General features: G+C 40.5%; 1 long non-coding RNA gene across 1 annotated transcript in view; it reads right to left on the reverse strand.

Moving 5' to 3' along the window:
• The window catches only part of LOC129146841 (uncharacterized), an 89,350-nt gene that overhangs the window by 10,105 nt on the left and 59,679 nt on the right, over positions 1-19,566 (reverse strand). The window contains exon 2 of the long non-coding RNA XR_008554110.1: positions 6,427-6,508. This is a non-coding gene — a long non-coding RNA (uncharacterized LOC129146841). The remainder of the gene's footprint in view (positions 1-6,426; positions 6,509-19,566) is intronic.

Genomic DNA, 19,566 nt, shown 5'->3' on the forward strand with positions numbered 1-19,566 from the left:
CTTTTCACTCACCCTTTCCCTGCTTTCTTCTAATATTGTCCTATTCCACCAAGCAACCCCATTTCAAATAAGTAAGGCACTAAATAATTGCTGCTTTAAAACTAGGCCTACACCTTGGCCTCTGTCAGTAAAGCTGAGATGTGGCACAAGGTAGAACAATTTGACTTTTGTAAAAAATGATAATGGCAAGACAGAGCCACATACATCCAGAGATTCAGTTTTCCATTCCTTGGGGGAGCCTTCTAACAACCCATTAAAATGCACTCATGACTCACTGATTACTACTTACCAACCTACAATGCATGCATACATGCATGCATTCATTCATTCAACTATTCACAAATTCTTATTGATCATCTACCATTTCCCAGATGTTCTTCTGACCACGAGGGATTGCAGAAGTTAAAACAAGATTTCTGCTTTCTTGAGAATTCCATTCCAGAGAAGGGAGACAGACAACTGACAGACAAAGAAAACAACTGACAGACAAAGAAAATGAAGAAAATGAAACAGAGCAATGGGGTAGAGGGTATATTGTAAGGACACAACTGAATTTCAATAATAGAGAAATAAGAAAAAAAATGGTCAAAAACAATGGCAGTACATGTTTTAACACAGGGTTAGAGCAGTTCACCAATACCTTATCTGTGTCAGCTTGTGGAGAAGAAGCAAAGAATGCCCAGAGCCAATGGCTTGTCATTGGGAGATGACCCACAAGTGATATATTTTCATTCCTCTCAATTCCCTTTGAACCAGTTAGTCACGTGGTCACAGCAAATTATAAGGACATCTGGGAAAGGAAGTAGCTATGTAGGCAATCAGATGCCCAGCTAAAACTTGGAGAGTTCTATTCTTTTAATATGGTACCCTGGGCACAAGAAGGTGGTAGGGGAGGGGTTAGATGTTTTTAAAAGATAAGGTAGTCAGGGAAGATATGAACCCAAAAGGAGAAGAAAGTAGCAGATGTAACAAATGTGGGAGTTTAGAAATCAGCAACCAACTTAAAATGTCACTTGCATGCTTCAAACAAAGTTTTAATTCATGTTTAATTTTTAAAATGTTTAATATGGGATTATTTCAGCCAGGTTCATTAATAAAGCACATATCTATGCACGTGATGTGTGTGTATATGTTTATATGCACATATATGTATGTTGATTGATAAGATTCTCAATCCTGTTTACAGTCATACCTGGATGTTTTTGATACACTGGACACATCATCACAGTGAAGAATTTATATAGATGACTGCTTGGCAGAAACTAAGTTCTGAAAGCCTGATATGTCCATTTGTTTTTCCAATAAGTTCAGCTTCCCAAACAGCAATTACTAAGGTCTTCTTGTTATAGGACAGGGAGAGGGTCAGCCCAAGCCCCGCAAACCTGCCTATTCTAAATGGGTTCTGCCATCCGCCGCATCAACACAAAACATAGGAGACTTTAATGGGAAGGAACTTTAATAAAACTAGGAAACAATACAGGTAAGGCAAAGAGTCTAGTTTCTAAATGAAGCACCCAAAGTTACCCGTCCCCTCGTGGGTAAAAGTCCATCCATATGGGATTGGCCCAGAACAAGGCCCCAAAGCCTGCTACAAGTCTAAAGCATCTTCCAGTGGGGACCCACAGAAAAGGGTCACAAACAACTGGACAAGCCCGGAAGGAAAAGAGCAAAATCAACATCAAGATAAAAGCTGCCATTGTCACCTCCCCACGGGTCTCACCCACATCTGTGTCACCTAGTCCACGACCAAAAGACAAGCGCAGTTTCTTCACGTGTCTCTAGGCTCCATGCGCCTCCTCCAGGTCTCCTGGCTCCATGCTGCTTCCTTCCTCAGTCTCTTCTGCAGCTTCTCCTCTTCCTGCTCAGCTCCACCCTCCCTTGGGAGGGGCAGGGAACCTCCCCCTTTCCTGGGGACCACCCTGTTACATTCTTACTCTGCAATCCATTCCATAATCTGTTTCCATTAGCTCCATGGAAAAGCTAAGAGATTCTACAGCAAAGAAATCTTGTTAGAAAGCAAATTGAGAGGAACGTCTCAGTTTTAGAATTACTCCTATGTCAGTTAGATTGTATACAGAGAAAGAAGGGTTTTGACGTTGATTATGAGGGTAGAAAATGCTTGCTGGAAAGACCTCTCTCATCCTCACCTGATTCTAGGCACTTCCATGCATTGATAAACTCAGGTCTAATTCAATTCAGGTGGTATATGAGATATCTCCCTCCCTCCACCCCCACCCCATACAGTGCTATGACCCACTTGGCCCATTGTTCAGGCTCACACAGGAGCATCCAAGAATTCTGGGTTAGAGAGCCTAACCCGATTCAGCCATGATGGGTAGGAACCGCCCCCTAGTGCCCTGATTGTCCTCTACCAAAGGAGGGGATTGGGGTAGAGGGGAGATTGTGTCTATCAGGAGTATTATTCTCTCTCCCAAGTCCCTTGACCTCCTCAAGGGAGGTGTCATCTGCCTCTAAGTCCATGAGTATCCACTAGTCAAGTCCATTAGTCAAATAACAGACATAGCTCCTGGCAGTGATCACAGGCATCTGTACTTCACCATAAGTCTAGGATGCTGGGGATGATAACGATCCTATGCATCTTCTTGGGTGGTTTATTATGGACTTGGCAAACATGGGCTTGTGAAGACAGGACTTTCATTTTTCTTTATTTTTTTTAAAGATTTATTTATTTATGCATACAAGAGCTGGGGTACAGGCCAGAGATATGGGGGGTGAGAGGATTCACCAGACACAGTGTGGGGAACAGAACAGGCAGAATGACCGAAACACACTGCTGAGGGGAGCAGTAGGCGAGTCAGGAGAGGTCTGCTGCGCCATGTGGGTTGCTCCCTGGCCGCCCGGGGATCGAACTCATGCTGCAGAGGCTGCAGATTGCTTCATAGTGCAGTACTTAACCCCTTGTGCCACCAGGGAGGCCCTCATTTTCCTTTAGTGCAATTATTTCTATATCTTTTCTGAGTGCCATTAAGTTGTATTGCACCTGGGTCATGCCCTTCCTTCTATGAGTTCCCTCAAGTTATCAGTTTCATTAAATATTGTTGTTGCTATGAAGTACCTCTCACAACAGCTCTCAACCCTTGGTCTAACTACAAATCTTTTCATCACACTTGGTTACAAGTTTTTCAGAGAAACCATGTATTTAAATATATAAATATAGCCTGAGTAAATGGTGTATGAAAGCTGAAAAATCCCTGATCCACCCAGATGTCCATCTCCCCTCTTTCCTTCATCTTGCTCACATGGGCTGGAGGATTGGAGAATGTTTGGATTGCTGCCTCCAGACTGCCTGAATGGACTTACTAACAACCCTCAGAGTTGCTGGACTAGTCCTGACATATTCTGAGCTATGAACTCAGCTCCTAGATTTTTCTGAAATTTGTGGTTCACACACCCCCAGACCTTCAAATCCTTGAGCTATAAAGAACACAAAGAAGGATGCAGACTGATATCCTGGGGCTTGGAACTTTCAAGCAGTATCTGCACTTCTGGGAGAAGACAGGAAAGTGTCCACAGTACACCAGCCCCACACAAAGGCTTTGAAATGTCCTCTGATCTAATGAGAAAGTCTTAGCTGGACAATGCTTTGGAAAAGAACTGAATTACATTGTAATTCCAACTCTTCTCCATTTGAAAAATAAAGACTCTGGGATGTGGAGGGGGTTCAGGAACTTGCCCCAGGTCACAAAGTCAGCAAAAGGTAAAGCTATAACCAGAACCAAGTATCTGGTCGCTTTTCACTCCTCCTCAGTGTTGTTTGTTGGAAATAGTATATTTCTGTTTGGGCATTCTTGAGCCTACAGAGACACAGCAAAAGGTTTTGGCATCGGGTAGCACCACGTATTTATCTTCCTCCCAATCGTAACAATTCCTCAATCCTAACACCATATAAGGAATTTGAATCTTTCTCATAGTTGCCAATTAGCTTTGACAAACTTGGTGTCTTGCCAAGTAGTACACCACATCACACCCACTGATTCCAACAGGCAAATGATTCTGTAAAATATCTAGACTTAATATCTCAGCTAAAAATGACCATCTGTTCACACTTAATCACCATCTTCCCAAGACATATTTATTTGACAAGCTTAAAGAAAAACTTCACTTGCAGAGAGGAGTGAGGGCTTGAGTTTTTAGCCTTTCTGCTGCAGAGTTGTCATTGAACCTTAATATTAACTCAAACCTGATTCAAATACTACTGGAAATAGAATCACTTATGAAACTTAAGAGCAAATCTCAGGAAAAAAAAAAACTATTTTTCCTTTTCTTCCTCTTTTTCTTTCTTAAATATTCATTTTCTTGGAGGAAAAAACTTCAATGGCAAGGTGTGCCTTATCATTAGTTGGCTTTACAGGACCGCCAAGAAACCAAGTTGCTGTGTTCACCATGTGCTGTCACCATCCCTATGTGCTTCTCGAAGAGACTCTCTTGGATTTCAATCACTGTAAACAGTCACACCTATGATACTCCTGTAGGAAGCTGATTTGCATGTGGTCATTCAAACTCTCTTTTGGATGTTTAAAATAGGCAGACTCTCAAAAGCCCTCAACTTCACAGAGAGGGCTTTAACTTTGGTTGTATTCTCCATCAAGTACTTATACACAGTTAAACAGGCACTAAACCTGACAAAATTTACAACAGAAAAAGAAATGCTCTGTCCATTCAGAATAAACTTATAAAATCTGAAAGTCACAGCATTAATAATCAAGACTTTTGGCTTAATTGTTAGCTGCCCCACAAGACAAAATATCCCTATCAAAAAGGTACTCTAGTTTGGTCATTATCTTTTGAATGAAGAAGAACGAGTTGAACTGCCTTTGGTCATCTGTGCATGTTATTTTCCTAATCTATAGCCTTCTGATTAGAATGAATTCTGACTTGTCCTCTCTTGGGGAAAAACATAATTGAAAAGCTTCCAGAGGGCCTCCCTGGTGGCACAGCGGTTGAGCGCTGGGTTGCAAAGCTACCCCCAGCCCTTGCAGAGCTGGTTCGATCCCCGGCTGCTCCCCTGCCACCAGAGGAGGGTCCCACATGGCGAGCAGACCTCTCCTGCCGCCTGCTGCTCCCCTCAGCAGTGTACTTCGGTCCTTCTGTGGGCTCTGCTCCCCGCTCTGGCTCTGGTGAATTCTCTCACCCTCCTGCGCTTCTGACTGTACCCAGTGCTTGTATGAATAAATAAATAAATAAATAAATAAATAAATAAAGCTTCCAGAGACCAACAGTTGTATAGCAATGACTTACAGATAGCATTTACTCACTTATTTAGGAAAAAAATATTATCACTAGCTCTCTAGCAAATTCTATGCTAGTATATGAAAATAAAACTGTGGGCCAGGTAGACATGATTGGCTGCATGGAGCTTACATCTAAAGAGAGAGAGAGAGAAAAAAGCACTGCCTACATAAGTACGCAAATTGAAGGAAAACTGTCTAAGAAGTCTGGGTTTTTGTAGTAATTATCAAAAAATAGAAAATGCAGTTTCAATTTTAAATACTGATCTATGAAAAATAAGGGAATTAATACTTATTCATTCCTGCTATATGTCAAAGCTTTCACATATATTGTTCATTTAATTTTTATAAGATCTTTGTAAGTAGATATGAAGAAGTAACTGGTGGAGGGTGAAATCTCACTGTGCAGCTAGCTTGCTAGCAGGCAGGTGGGGCCTAGCAGGGGCCAGTCCTGTTTGTCTGCCAAGGCCCTCTTGATTGTTGTTTCTCAGTTCCCAGCGAGTTCAGCTACTTCCCAGGAGCAGGTGACCAAAAACTAGAAACCGCTCAAATGCAAATAAGTAGGAAAGTGGGTAAACAACTTGTGGTATGTCCATATACTGTAAAACAACTCAGTAATAAAAAAAATATATTTGGCATGTTGAACAAATTGAGATTTCAAGATGATTCGCAAAATCATTATGCTAAGTGAAAGAAGCATGCTGAAAAGAAGTATGCACTGTATGATTCTGTTTATATGAAGTTCTAAAAAATGTAAACTAACCTATAGTGACAGAAAGCAGACCAGTGGTTGCCTGTAGATCTTGGCAAAGGAGCGATAGATTAGAAAGGAGCTGAAGGAAAATTTAGAGAGAGAAATAATTGTTAACTTGATTGTGGTGATGGTTTCATGGATATACACAATTGTCAAGACTGATAAAATATATACACTTGAAATATGTGTACTTTTGCCTAATTGTTCCAACTCCAAGTCAATACACTGGTTGCCTATTTTTGCTCCAGATTTAGATAAATATTTTATAGAGTCTGTACTTCTAAGGTCAGCTTCCAAGTTTGAGCACACTAGATTGGAGAGCAACAAAATGTAGCTTTTGAATGTGTGAAAAATGGAAGCATTATTTAACATGCAGAAAACATACGTGGTGATTAAGAATAAGGACCTCAGAGTTAGACTTACCCGAGTTTGAATCTCAGTTCTATTTTAGACTTGGGATATGGCCTCAGATGAAACTAAATTTCTTTTATTTCCGTTTCCTTGCCTGTAAAAACAGAAAACAACACTATTCACCCCATAAAGTTATTTTGGATATTCAGTGAGGCAATGCTTATACAGCACCTGTCTGGCTCAGACAGGTTCTTTTTTTTTTTTTTTTTTTTTTTTTTTCCAGACAGGTTCTTAATAATTAAAACCTAACATAATTCTCAAATGGCATCTCAAATTTTCTAATTCTTAAAATTCACTGCCATGATACTATAGAGTAACATGAGATTATCCAGCTGAGTCTGCATAGCTAGTTGATGGACATTCTTAAAACCAATCATCAGTTATATCTTGTTCAAAGTGGTTTATCAGGTTGGTATGTTTTCATGGGGGGTTTATTGCAGTAAGAGGTAATCAAGACACTAGGTTTTCTCTATCCTTGCTTATATCTATGGTCATATCAAAGTCGCTTTCTGAGATTTTAGATGGAAAATACTGGATATAGAGCTTGATCCAGGAAATCCGTAAATTCTTTCTGGTTATGGATGAATTAAACTTCTTTACACTTTGTCCTAAGAAGGTATTTGTGATCTGGTACATAGTTGGAACTCAATCAATGTGAATACCTTTGTCTCCCCAGTTCAGGATTTAGGTTTATCAACATTGCACTAGAGTTCCTGTGGAGATCACATGAACTACTGGGTTCTGAGACAGACTATAAGAGTGTTATAAGGGTTGCACTGAAATACAGGCAGCAGATGCACCTCTGCAGTACAAGTTCTTCCATAACTTGATAGCAGCACTCTATCTTTATCTTTCCAAAGTGTGGCCACTTCACTGACCATAAAAAGACAGGGTCCGTGGGCCTCCCTGGTGGCGTAGGGGTTAAGTCTCAGCATTATCACTATTACAGCTGGAGTTAATCCCCAGCCAGGGAGCTAACCCCATAGCACAGCAGAACTTTCCTGTCTTACCTGCTGTTCCCCCTAGCAGTGTACCTCAGTAAATCCACCTGTTCTGTTCCCCATGTTGTCTCTGGTGAATCTTCTCACCCCCCTACACTTCTGACCTACACCCCAGTTCTTTTACAAAAACACTAAAAGAAAAAGACAGGATCCTCAATAAATGGATTTTACTAGCAGTCACTCTGCTAGAAGATTCTTTTATCATTTCTATTAGTCTTCATCACAAATCGCTTCTGCTTTATACATGAGATAATTGGGTTTTGACTTGCTCACGTTTATAGAGGTAGTATGGAATAATAAAGCCAAGATTTCAACCCACACAGGATTTTGGCTGAACAACCTATGTTCTGGACAACGTACCATGTTACTTTTCAATGTTTGTGGGCTTAGAAAGAGTCCCTTTGAATTTATTTTCCAAATGGAGACACTTCTAATTGTGAATGTGGTGGAGGGATTATTAATAATTATGTCAGGACAAGAGGTGTGAAGTAGGACTCTGCTGGGCAAATTGAGGTAGATGGTCACCTTAATCTGAGTTATTAACTCAGATTGTTCAAGCAATATTTCTTTTTTTTTAATAATAAATTTTATTTTTATATTCCCCATACAGTTGCAACCCCCCCTTTCTGATCCCAATCCCTCCCCTCCCGCCCCCCACCCCCCCAAAAGTGTCTCTGTTTCATAGTTTTTTGTTGATTCTGATTTTCACTTTCTTATAGTTATTCATTTTCCTGGTCCCTTATTTAAGTTTTCTAGATTCCTGCTATGAGTGAGACCATCCGGTATTTTTCTTTTTCTTTTTGGCTTATTTCGCTGAGCATGATCCCTTCCAGCGCCATCCATGTTGCTGCAAATTGCATGTGCTTATCTTTTTTGAATGCTGAGTAATATTCCAAGGTGTATATGTACCACATCTTCTTGATCCAGTCATCTATTTTTGGGCATTTGGGTTGTTTCCAAAGCTTAGCTATTGTAAACAGTGCTGCTATAAACATAGGGGTGCAGGTGTTCTTTGGAATGGATGTTTCTGTGTCCTTTGGGTAGATACCTAGGAGTGGAATTGCTGGATCATATGGAAGCTCTATGTTTAGTAGGTCCAGAAATCTCCACACAGCTCTCCATAGTGGTTGGACCAGTTTGCACTCCCACCAACAGTGCACAAGAGTTCCTTTTTCTCCACACCCTCGCCAACATTTTTTGTTGCTAGTTTTTTTAATATGTGCCATTCTCATTGGTGTAAGATGGTATCTCATGGTAGTTTTGATTTGCATTTCCCTGATTACAAGTGATGTTGAACATTTTTTCATATGCCTGTTGGCCATTTGCATTTCCTCTTCAGAGAAGTTTCTTTTTAGCTCTTCTGCCCATTTTTTAACTGTATTATTTTCTTTGTTGTTGTTGAGTCTCATCAGCTCTTTGCAGATTTTTGTGATCAGTCCTTTATCATTAGTGTTGGGTGCAAAAATGTTCTCCCAGTTGGTGGGGTTTCTCTTTGTTTTTGTTATTGTCTCTTTTGCTGTGCAGAAGCTCTTTAATTTGATGTAGTCCCAGCTGTTTATCTTCGCCTTCACTATCACTGCTTTGGGTGATGTGTCTGTAAAGATGTGCAAATCCCGTAGTGTTTCGCCTATATTTCCTTCTATATATTTTATGGTTTCAGGTCTTATGTCTAGTTCTTTAATCCATTTTGAGTTGATTTTTGTGTATGGTGTGAGGTAGTGGTCAAGCTTCATTCTTTTGCATGTAGCGACCCAGTTTTCCCAGCACCATTTATTGAACAAACTTTCTTTGCTCCAATGCATAGTCTTTGCTCCTTTGTCAAAGATTAGTTGACCATAGATCTGTGGGTTTATTTCTGGATTTTCTATTCGATTCCATTGGTCTGTATGTCTGTTCTTGTTCCAATACCATGCAGTTTTGATGATTATGGCTTTGTAGTATAGTTTGAAGTCTGGGAGTGTGATGCCTCCATTCCCTTCTCTTTTTTTCAGGAGAGCTTTGGCTATTCGGGGTTTTTTGTGATTCCATATGAATTTCATCAATAATTGTTCTATTTCTTTGAAGAATGACATTGAAATTTTGATTGGAATAGCATTGAATCTGTATATTTCAAGCAATATTTCAAAGCAACAAGATAGCAAGCAAATAGGTGAGAAGAAAGTTTGTCACATGCTGAATGCTGGCCAAATAGGGTCTCTGGAAAGGAAAATATGACCCTAATTTTAAGAAAAAAATTTCAGGACATGATCTAATTTCTCTCTACTCATAGCGAGGCCTGCATACCAACAGCAGGGCCAAAAAGCTCTGTTAAAAATACAAAAATCTTGAGCACCCCCTAAAACTACTTGAATAAGAATTTTCATTTTAAGATATCTTGGTAATTCTTATGCACACGAAGGTGTCAGGCACACAGGTCTACAGTTCTAGAAACTTGCTTACCATCTGAATAACTTCAGTAGCTAAAAAAAAAAAAAATATTCCAAGAGCCTATCCCCCAGAGATTCTGATTTTGGGGTAAACCCAGAAATCTACATTTTAAAATAACTCCTGATGAAATCCTTGGGGACAGTTAAGTTGGGGGCCCACTAATCTAGAATGTGCAATATAGAGAGCACCCAAGTTTTCACCAGAAGTCCCATGGAAAATATAAATGAAGGGAGCCTGAGGTCCTCTGCGCTTCACTGTATTTACATTTTTATCAAGAAATTTTCAACCACACAATCCTTCGAGAACTAGTTTCCATAATAGGAAAGTTTGTTAGCCTAGGAATTTTCAATGAAATGAAGCAAAGCATAATTTTTCCAAAGAAAGCCTTCCAGCTCCTGGAGCAAACCCACACAGCCATAAGTGTACCCAGACACAGACACAAACATGAAATGAGCCAAGAAGATAGCCAAATGCTGCTTCCCGATACATTCACAGCAGTGTGGCCATGATTATTTGGATTTGTGAGAACATCTGGATCCCTATCGTGCGCTGTCTGGGTTTCTGTGTCATTTCTCAGTACTGTCAGAGAACAGAAGCAAACCCTGCAGGTTGACAGATACCTTGCCGTGTTACTCTCCTCTTCCACTTGCATTTCCTTTTATTAGTGAATGTGTTGTTAAGTATCTAATTGATGTCTACTGAAGCAAGCTCAGATTAACCCAGATCTTAATCTATGTTGAGAAAGCTATATATAGCTTCAGCTTCTTAATAATGTAGGCCAGAACCAGGACCATAAAGCAAAGGTCATAAGCACAGATGTTCTCATTCAAACTCTGAAATAAGAAAGCTCCAAAGAAGTAAAATAACACAGCAGGCCAGAAGAGAGTACTGGAACCTTGGCCTTCTGAACTAGGTTCAACAACTGGCTCTTACAGCTACCAACCTAAGGTTGATATTTAGCAAGAAATACTAGAAATTATAACTCTCTCAGGTAGAGTTTGCATTCTTGGTATTCTCAGCCCTTTGGCATACTATATCATGATTTCTACTGCTTAATTTTTTTAATATTTTATAATGAAAGAAAAGAACAATAAATATCCAAATAATCACGGTCCGATTCTATAATTGTTAACATGTGACTCTATTTGCCCTATTTAAATCTTTGTTGAACCCTTTTCAAGTGAGTGGCAGACATCTTGACACTTCACTGCTAAATATTTTAGCACACTTCTCATCCATAACCACAATACCCCTAAAACACCAAAGAAAAGTAGCAAAAATAACTCCTTAATGTCACCTAGCATTCTGTCCTTACTGAATTTTTCCTAATTGCCCCCCAAGTGTCTTTACACCTATATTTCATTTTGACAATTTTCTAAGAATACAGTAGAAAGAATTTTGTAGTGCAGTCATACACCCACACCCAGATGGTGCCACTAGTGTCTTTATTATACTTATTTTACCACATGTCTTTACATTTAGCCATATGCTCTCTTTACCCACCAATTTATCTTAATTTTGACATATTTCTAAGTAAAATGAACCAACACAGTTACCCTTAAGTTGTATGAAAATCATTAAGTAGAATTCAATCTTTTTTTAATCATTTTTTCCTTTGATAATGAACTTATATACAATGAAATGCACAAACATTGTCAGATGACAGTTCTCCATGGAGACCCCTCCCTTGTAATTGACTCAAGAGAAGACAGCCACCTCACCCAATGTCACTGCCCTTTCCTAGGGCAACCTGTGTTCAGTGACAGGTCAACCTAGATGAAGAGTTTGACCCTTCACTCCAACTTGGCACAACTCTAAAGGACCATGCCAGCCTCAAGGATCCCCACAGGGATGGCTGAACTCTTAATAGATGGAACACTATCCACTCGCTCCCGCTGCAGTCCTTCTTGTCCTATTCCCTCCACACCTCTTGATCTCAAGAATAACCCCTAGAACTCTACCTGTGTTCTGGTTTCTTTCTTTTTTTTTAAAGATTTATTTATTTATGCATATAAGAACTGGGGTACAGGCCAGAGGTGTGGGGGAGTGAGAGGATTCACCAGATATAGAGTGGGGAACAGAACAGGTAGATCTAATGAAATATACTGCTGAGGGGAGCAGCGGATGAGTCAGGAGAGGTCTGCTGTGCCATGTGGGTAGCTCCATGTGCGGGGAACGAACTCGTGCCGCAGTGGCTGCAGATAGCTTCGTAGGTTACGTCTTAACCCCTTGCACCACCAGGGAGGCCCCTGTGTTCTGTTCTATCTTAGAGTCAGTTCCTAGGGAATTCAATCTCCAGCAAATTTGCATAGCCCACTGCCTTTAGAGAGTTCACGCAATAGTCTCATGGGCATTTCCATAGAAACCAAATTCACTCATATTTTGCAGAATGAGAAATTGAGGCACAAAATTTCTATAACTTGTTTGAGAGTACCCAAGTTACCAATATTATGGGAAGGCATTGTATGCCAGGGCATACCCAAGAGCCATGTAGGTAAGCTGCCAAGTTTTCATCTCTGTATGAAATTTATTTTTGCTACAACAGAGTAAAATTCACTATTCCAGCAATGTGTACCAGATGGAATGTTAAGATTCATGGGTTTGCAGAGTTGGGTACAAAGCAGGGAATACAAGTTTAGAACAAGTGTTAACAAGAAAAGTACTCAAAGAAAGATAGTGTGTTTACTAGAAATATGATAAACTATCCTCATGAGTTATAAGAGAATTTGGGTGGGGCAGCACAGTAAATCTACTGAAACAGCTACACCATGCTGAAGGGTGATGGTGACTATTGCAATAACTATAGATGGTTTTAGAGACATGGTTTTAGACATGGTTTTACAATAGGAGTAGTTAGATTGATGTTTTTACTGTCTAATTTAATGCTTGGAGATTTGCCATCAAAATTTCCAATATTTGAAAACCCGCACTGAATGCAAAAACCCTAAGAGATCCTATCTGGGAATTAGAACCCAGGAAATCAGGGCCCTCATAAGCTCTATCTATGCCCATATATGTTTAAATAGTAGAACAGATATAATTTTTAATATCCCCAATTGAGGTGCCAGTGTTATATCCTAATAAAAGTAAGCAATTTTTTCATTTGAAATGTATTGAACCCAGGATTGCTAGTCAGAGAGAATACAGAGGGAGGGGGTGTTTACTTAAGAAGCCAAGCTAGCATTTTGATGTCCCTGGATCTACTCACATAAAGATGTGGCCCCATAGAGTGAATAAAAACATGGCACTTCATTTTGACAGTGTCTGCACTGCCTTTCTATTTTCTTTTCTCCTTAACTTTGTTGGCATGTCCCCTGCCATGCACATTGCCTCCAGTGGAGCCCATCAGCTCAGCAGCACAAAGCCTTCTTTGTGCCCCAGAAAGTGAAGTGCTGATAAACCCAAAGGAGTCAGATGAGATAGGTTTCTGGTTCTTTTATGCACCAGTGAGGTCTGATTTTCAATATCTGGAGCTAGGGCTCCATAAGCCCCATAAGCCCTACTGTTGTCTATAACTTAATGGCAAATCTGCAGCCATTTCACACCAAGTAAAGCAGCAAGTCTCCTCCATCAAGACTGGTTGTGGTAAAGATCCCAAATATATCTCATACCACACAGCCCTTTCTTTCATGCAAGCTAGCAAAAAGTCACAGTATTAACTTGCAGGTCCATCTTTTAAAGATTTTTAAAACAAAAGAAATATTTGAACTCTCAAGCCAAAGTTGAGGAGAGTTAATCGTCTGCAACTTCTTATCTGTGCCCCTCCTGGTTGCTCTGCTCCTCACAGGCTCTCATTTTCATTAATTCAACTGGCAGCTCCGACTTTGCCTGGAGGGGAATGTAAGCCAGAGCAGCCAACATGAACTTGAAATTCTCTGGTTTTTGTCACTGGCTGTTAGAATCACAGACTTTTCTAAATTTAGGAGAGTGAATCATATTAAACAGTGACCTGATTACAAAGTTTCATCAGGTTTGTGCAGGGGTGCAATCAACAACACATTGGCTTGTAAGGGTCAGCAATGTCAACATTCAGAGCCTCCTCCAGGTTCAACACTACAAAAGAAAATGACATTGTAAAGTAGACTCTTTTGCAGGACAGAATACAGATGTGTTTGCGTGCATTTTTCAGCTTCCTTTACTAATGCTCACAGTTAGTTTATGGATTCAGAGCACATGCATATGTCAACTTGTGGCTCGAAAGGATTAATTTCACTTTATTCAATATGTTGCTAAACCTCTTAGGGAATTCGTGGTTTAGTGCGATGAGCTGACATTGCACTAATTTAATTCAGATTCTGTTTTTCATACTGTCACAATTACGACAGCATTGTTTGTGGAAATTCAGATAAGGTTATTTCATAAAAGGAAAATGACAAATAAAGCATTTTTTAGCTCTCCTTGATCACAGCCCATCTTGCACCCTTTCTACTCAGAAGGTCATTGAGACCTAAAGACTCGGGTGCAGCCCAGCAGCTGGCTTTCCCACCCTCTCCCCACTGCTGTTGCATTAATCCTGGTCTCTTCGGCTTTCCCCCTGGTTCTCACAGTAACCTCCAACCTGGTCTCCCTTGGGCCAACATCTCTCTGCTATGCAACAGGATTATTTCTAATCTGAGGATGTCACTTTCTTCCTAAAAAACATTCTTGTGTAGTTACCCTGTGCCTGTAAGATAGAATAGGGAAAAATTGTGGTTTTATAAAAGTGCAAAAGTTCTGACTTCATCATACTTGAATGAATGAATTCACCACAGTGAATTCAAGCTTTTCCTCAGATTCATAAGCTAAGAAATTTGACTAGTATCTCAGCAGTGGACCAGCATTAACTAATCTTGCAAGATTCCTATAAGAACTGAAATTGTCAGCACATTAATTTTCATTGAAGCATATCTTCTAGACAAGGCCTAATCCTCATTTTGGCCAGAGCTGCATACTCCTCCTCCAGAAGCAGAGTTATATGAATAGTTATTTTTTAACAAGGTTCTTTATGACCATGGGGTTCATTGGGAGAGTGAGTCATTTGGCCATGGGGATCTTAGGAGGATACTAGAAGACCACCAGGCTGGTGAATCTCACTGCAGGCACAGAAAACTCTCTTCCATGACACTACTAAACCTTTATTTTCTTTTTTTTTAAGATTTATTTATTTATTTATACAAGCACTGGGTACAGTCAGAAGCACGGAAGGGTGAGAGACTTCACCAGAGCCAGAGCAGGAAGCAGAACAGGCAGACTGACGAAGTACACTGCTAAGGGGAGCAGCGGGCGGCAGGAGAGGTCTGCACATCATGTGGGATCGAACCAGCGCTGCAGATGCTGCGGGCAGCTTTGTAACCCAGCGCTCAACCGCTGTGCCACCGAGGAGGCCCTAAACCTTTATTTTCAAAAATCCAGGCTGACCAGTCATTTTTTGTGGGCACAAAACAGGATTAATGGTATACAGAATTCAGATTGCATGTTACTTGGGATTTGGGGAGAAACTCTGAAACTCTACTGATGAGCCCAACTGGCTCTTGTTTCACTCTCTCCATCACCAAGTACATTTCATCTATGCCTTCTCAGAGAGCAGTTTTATTTCCAGGTTCTTTGAAGTCTACCTGTAACCATTTAAAGCCTAGCCCCAAATCACCTTATCTCCTTCTACACCCACATGTACAGTTCTCTCCAACCACCAAACCCTTCAGCCTGTCCTTCCACACTGATGCAGTAGGCTTAGTGCAAAGCGCAGAAGCTGTATCTGGCTAATTTGAAGAGAAAGAAGATTTACTAGGGGTATATGAGATGACTTACAGCATCAAAGGCAAAATGGGGAAATCAAGTTTCAGAAAAGATTGAAACCAAGACAGACTGAGGACCAGCACAGCAGGGACAGCTGGAGTGTTTCTTTAGGGAGAAAGCATGAGGGTGAATCCACTCCAGCCACTGCCTTTGCCAGTCCAGATTCAAGTGCCCACATCAGCTTAGGGGAGACAGGGCACCTTTACTGGTAGAGCCTCAAGAAAGTTGCAAATAAGAGAGGGATCATTTCTCAAAAGAAAGTCAGGGTCCCAGGACTAAATATTACAGAGAAGTATTTCAGGAGCAAAACTGATTGAAAGTGGTTAAACTGTGGAACCAAATTATGAAGTTGGACCTAAAGACTCAGAGAACAGAAATACTCAAGGGCACAAGTCAAAAGAAATGTCTAGGAGGTCACACACTATATAAAATAGAAAAGGGAAAAACACAAAGAGGGAAAAGAATGAAAATTTGAGTATATGTAAGTGATACATGGAAATCTTACACGATGGTAAGGAAAAATAAGAATATATAATATTTAAATTCTTTATAACTTAAAATGTTAAAGATTGAGTGATTTTAAAGAATTGAATACTACACAAATTCAAGGAATTAATATTTGCTGCTTCTTCTAAAAGACTGGCTCTTCACCACACAAAATTCTGATATGGCTACCCCTCCAGCACTACCTCTCTTCATGCCCTCCAGCACTACCTCCTTATGCTTCAGCAATACTGCCCCTTTTTTAATTCCCTCAAACATCAAATTCCTCCCACTTCAGAAGGTTTGCACCTCTGTATCCTTTATTAGTGAGGGTTCTCCAGAGAAACAGAACAAAAGGAGATATATATCTCTACCTATCCATCCATTCATCCATCCTTCCATCCATCCATCCATCCATCTTGAATCCAAAGACTGAACACTTGGGCAGAATTTCTGTGTTATAGTCTAGAAGTAGAATTCTAATATCTTCCCTTTCAAGAAACTTCTGTCTTTGCTTTTAATGTTTTCAAGATATTGGATGAGGCCCACCTATGTTATGGAGGGTCATCTGCTCGAATCAAGGCCTACTGATTTAAAAGTGAATGTGCAGTTCACCACTTTTTTGAATCAATTGAAAAAATTTTAAGTTAATCACATTTAAAAAACACCTCCGTGGTATCAACTAAACCTGTATTTAATCAAATAACTGGCCAATATTGCCAAACCAAGTTGCCACATAAATGTAACCATCACACTTTCTCTTACTGTCCCCCTCCTCACACCTCCATCAAACTTAGTAGTGTCACCTCCCTCATATCTCAGCTCAAACCTCATGCTGTAAGGAAGACTTCTCCTATTCAATCTTATATGGACACTCTTAGAACATTCTGTATCTTTCCTTCTTAGCAGTTGCTGCAACCAGTGGTTAACGTGTGTGTGTGTGTGTGTGTGTGTATGTGTGTAAGTGGGTTTTGCTACCATCTGTACTCCTACTGAAATTTCAACTCCCTTGAAGTTAGACTGTTTTCGTCATCACCTGCCCCTAGCATCAAGCCCAGTGCCTACATATCATAGGAACTAATACATTTTTATTGAATCAATTGATGAAGGAATTTTATAAATGGATATTGAGATTTGCAATCATAGCACATTTATTTACTTTTAAAGTTTAAAACAGCCACAGGTATTAGCAGATGGTTTTACTTGCTCCTAACTTTAATCACAACATCCTACCAGGCACATCATGTAAAATCTTTTTCTAGAAGTTTAATAAAAAGTATTGTGCCCATCCTGACAAGTAAATATGGTCTAGCTTTCGCTTTCATTTTTTCCCTAATATCAAGAATTGTAAAGGATTTTTGGGAGGGTCACTTTAGGCACAAAGACACTTCTTCCCAGAGTGAGCAGACATTGCTGGGGTCTGCAAGGCAGAGATTTGGTAACTGAAGCTCTCAAGAAAACATCTTCAAACATGTGGAATGAAGAATGCTAATATCCCAAGAATAATTCAAATACATATAGTTTTGCATCAATAATGGATTTGTTAAGCATGCTTGGAATATTCTCCATTCTTAAACAGCTATGAATAATTGCAATATTCAAAAATCACTATATATTAGCAGACTAAGCAGGCATATGACAGTCAAATTGATTCATTAGCCTTGTTCAGAACTCTGATCATATAGGTTAAGATCCAGGAAAACAGAATTAGTATATCCATAAATAGAAATGAAAGCATTTAATAAGGTATCTTTTTAAACAAAATACCAACTTTTTTTTCTTGTGATGATTGAGTTTGGTGAGGTATAGACAGTATGAAAAAGAAATGAACAGGCTCTCTGCTCCTCTGGGTTTGACAGATACCATCCCTGAGATACCATCGTCCAGGTTGGAGTGAATGGATTTGGTCAGATTGGGAGCCTGGCAAAGTGGACAGTGTCACCACCAATGACACTGACATCATTAACCTGAGGTACAGGATGTGCATAGTCCAGTATGATTCCACCCACGGCAAGTTTAATGGCACCATCAAGGCTGGGAACAGGAAGCTTGCCATCAATGGAAAGTCCATCTCTATCTTCCAGGAGATCCTGCCAACACTAAATGGGGTGATGCTGGTGCTGAACATGTTAAGGACCCACTGGTGTCTTCACCACCTTGGAGTAGGCTGGGGTCTTTGAAGGGTAGGACTGAAGAAGTCACCATCTCTACCCCTTCTGCTGAGGCCCCCATGTTGCTATGGGCATGAACCATGACAAGTCCAACTCCCTCAAGATTGTCAGCAACGCCTGCTGTGCCACCAAGTGCTTTGGCACCATGGAGAGCTGCATGACCACATTCTATATCATCACTACCACCCAGAAGACCATGGACAACCCTTCCGAGAAGCTTTGGTGTGGTGCACTGAGGGGCTTCGTTAACCTGAGCTACATGGTGCACATGGCTGAGTATGATTCCACCCACAGCAAGTTTAATGGCACCATCAAGTCTGGGAACAGGAAGCTTGCCATCAATGGAAAGTCCATCTCTATCTTCCAGGAGATCCTGCCAACACTAAATGGGGTGATGCTGAGGGCCTTCCCAGAACATCATCCCGACTTCTTCTGGTGCTGCCAAGGTATGGGCAAGGTCATCCCTAAGCTGAAAGGGAAGTTGACTAGCTTGGCCTTCCATGCCCTTACTCCCTTAGCGTCAGCTGTGGATCTGACCTGCCTCCTACAGAAAGCTGCCAAATATGATGACATCAAGAATGTGGTAAAGCAGGTGTCAAAGGGACTCTTCAAGGGTATCCTGTGCTACACTGAGGGTCAGGTTTTCTCATGTGATCTTAACAGTGACACCCTCTCCTCCACCTTAGATGCTGGCTGGCACTGCCCTCAATGACCACTTTGTCAAGCTAATTTCCTGGTAGGACAAGGAATTTGGCTACCACAACAGAGTGGTGGACCTGATAGTCATCGTGACCTCCAGGGAGTAGGAGCTTCTGGGGAGTCCTCCCCCAACTTATCCACTGAGAACCTCCTGATTTCATCACAGTTTCCACCCCAGAATCCCAGAGAAGGTGAAGGGTATAAACAGCCCCACCTTGTCAAATACCATTAGTCAAGTACACTGGACCCAGCTCCACAAAAAGAAAACTAAACAAATGGACAAACAAATATGAACATTATATAGGTTGGGAACACTTTTTTAGCCCTTTTGGTGTCTTCCACTTATTTCCACAGTCTAACCTTGACCTTCTCAGGAAAACCTTTTCCAGTTACTCCATTTTCTTCTGCTGCTTTTGCCCAGATTTTCCTGTAGAATTTTGGATCACGGAAGAGCAAGATAATAAGCCTAGACAATATATTGTTTTTAGACTATATATGAAAAAGTATTTCTGAAAAGTTGTTTTGGACATTGCCTTCAAGAATAAAATACTTAGTGTGTACAATAGCATTTGAAAACAAGACACATCAGACTCAGA

The sequence above is a fragment of the Talpa occidentalis genome, unplaced genomic scaffold, assembly GCF_014898055.3.
Source record: "Talpa occidentalis isolate TD23 unplaced genomic scaffold, MPIMG_talOcc4v2.1 talOcc4.5, whole genome shotgun sequence".
Lineage (NCBI taxonomy): Eukaryota > Metazoa > Chordata > Mammalia > Eulipotyphla > Talpidae > Talpa > Talpa occidentalis.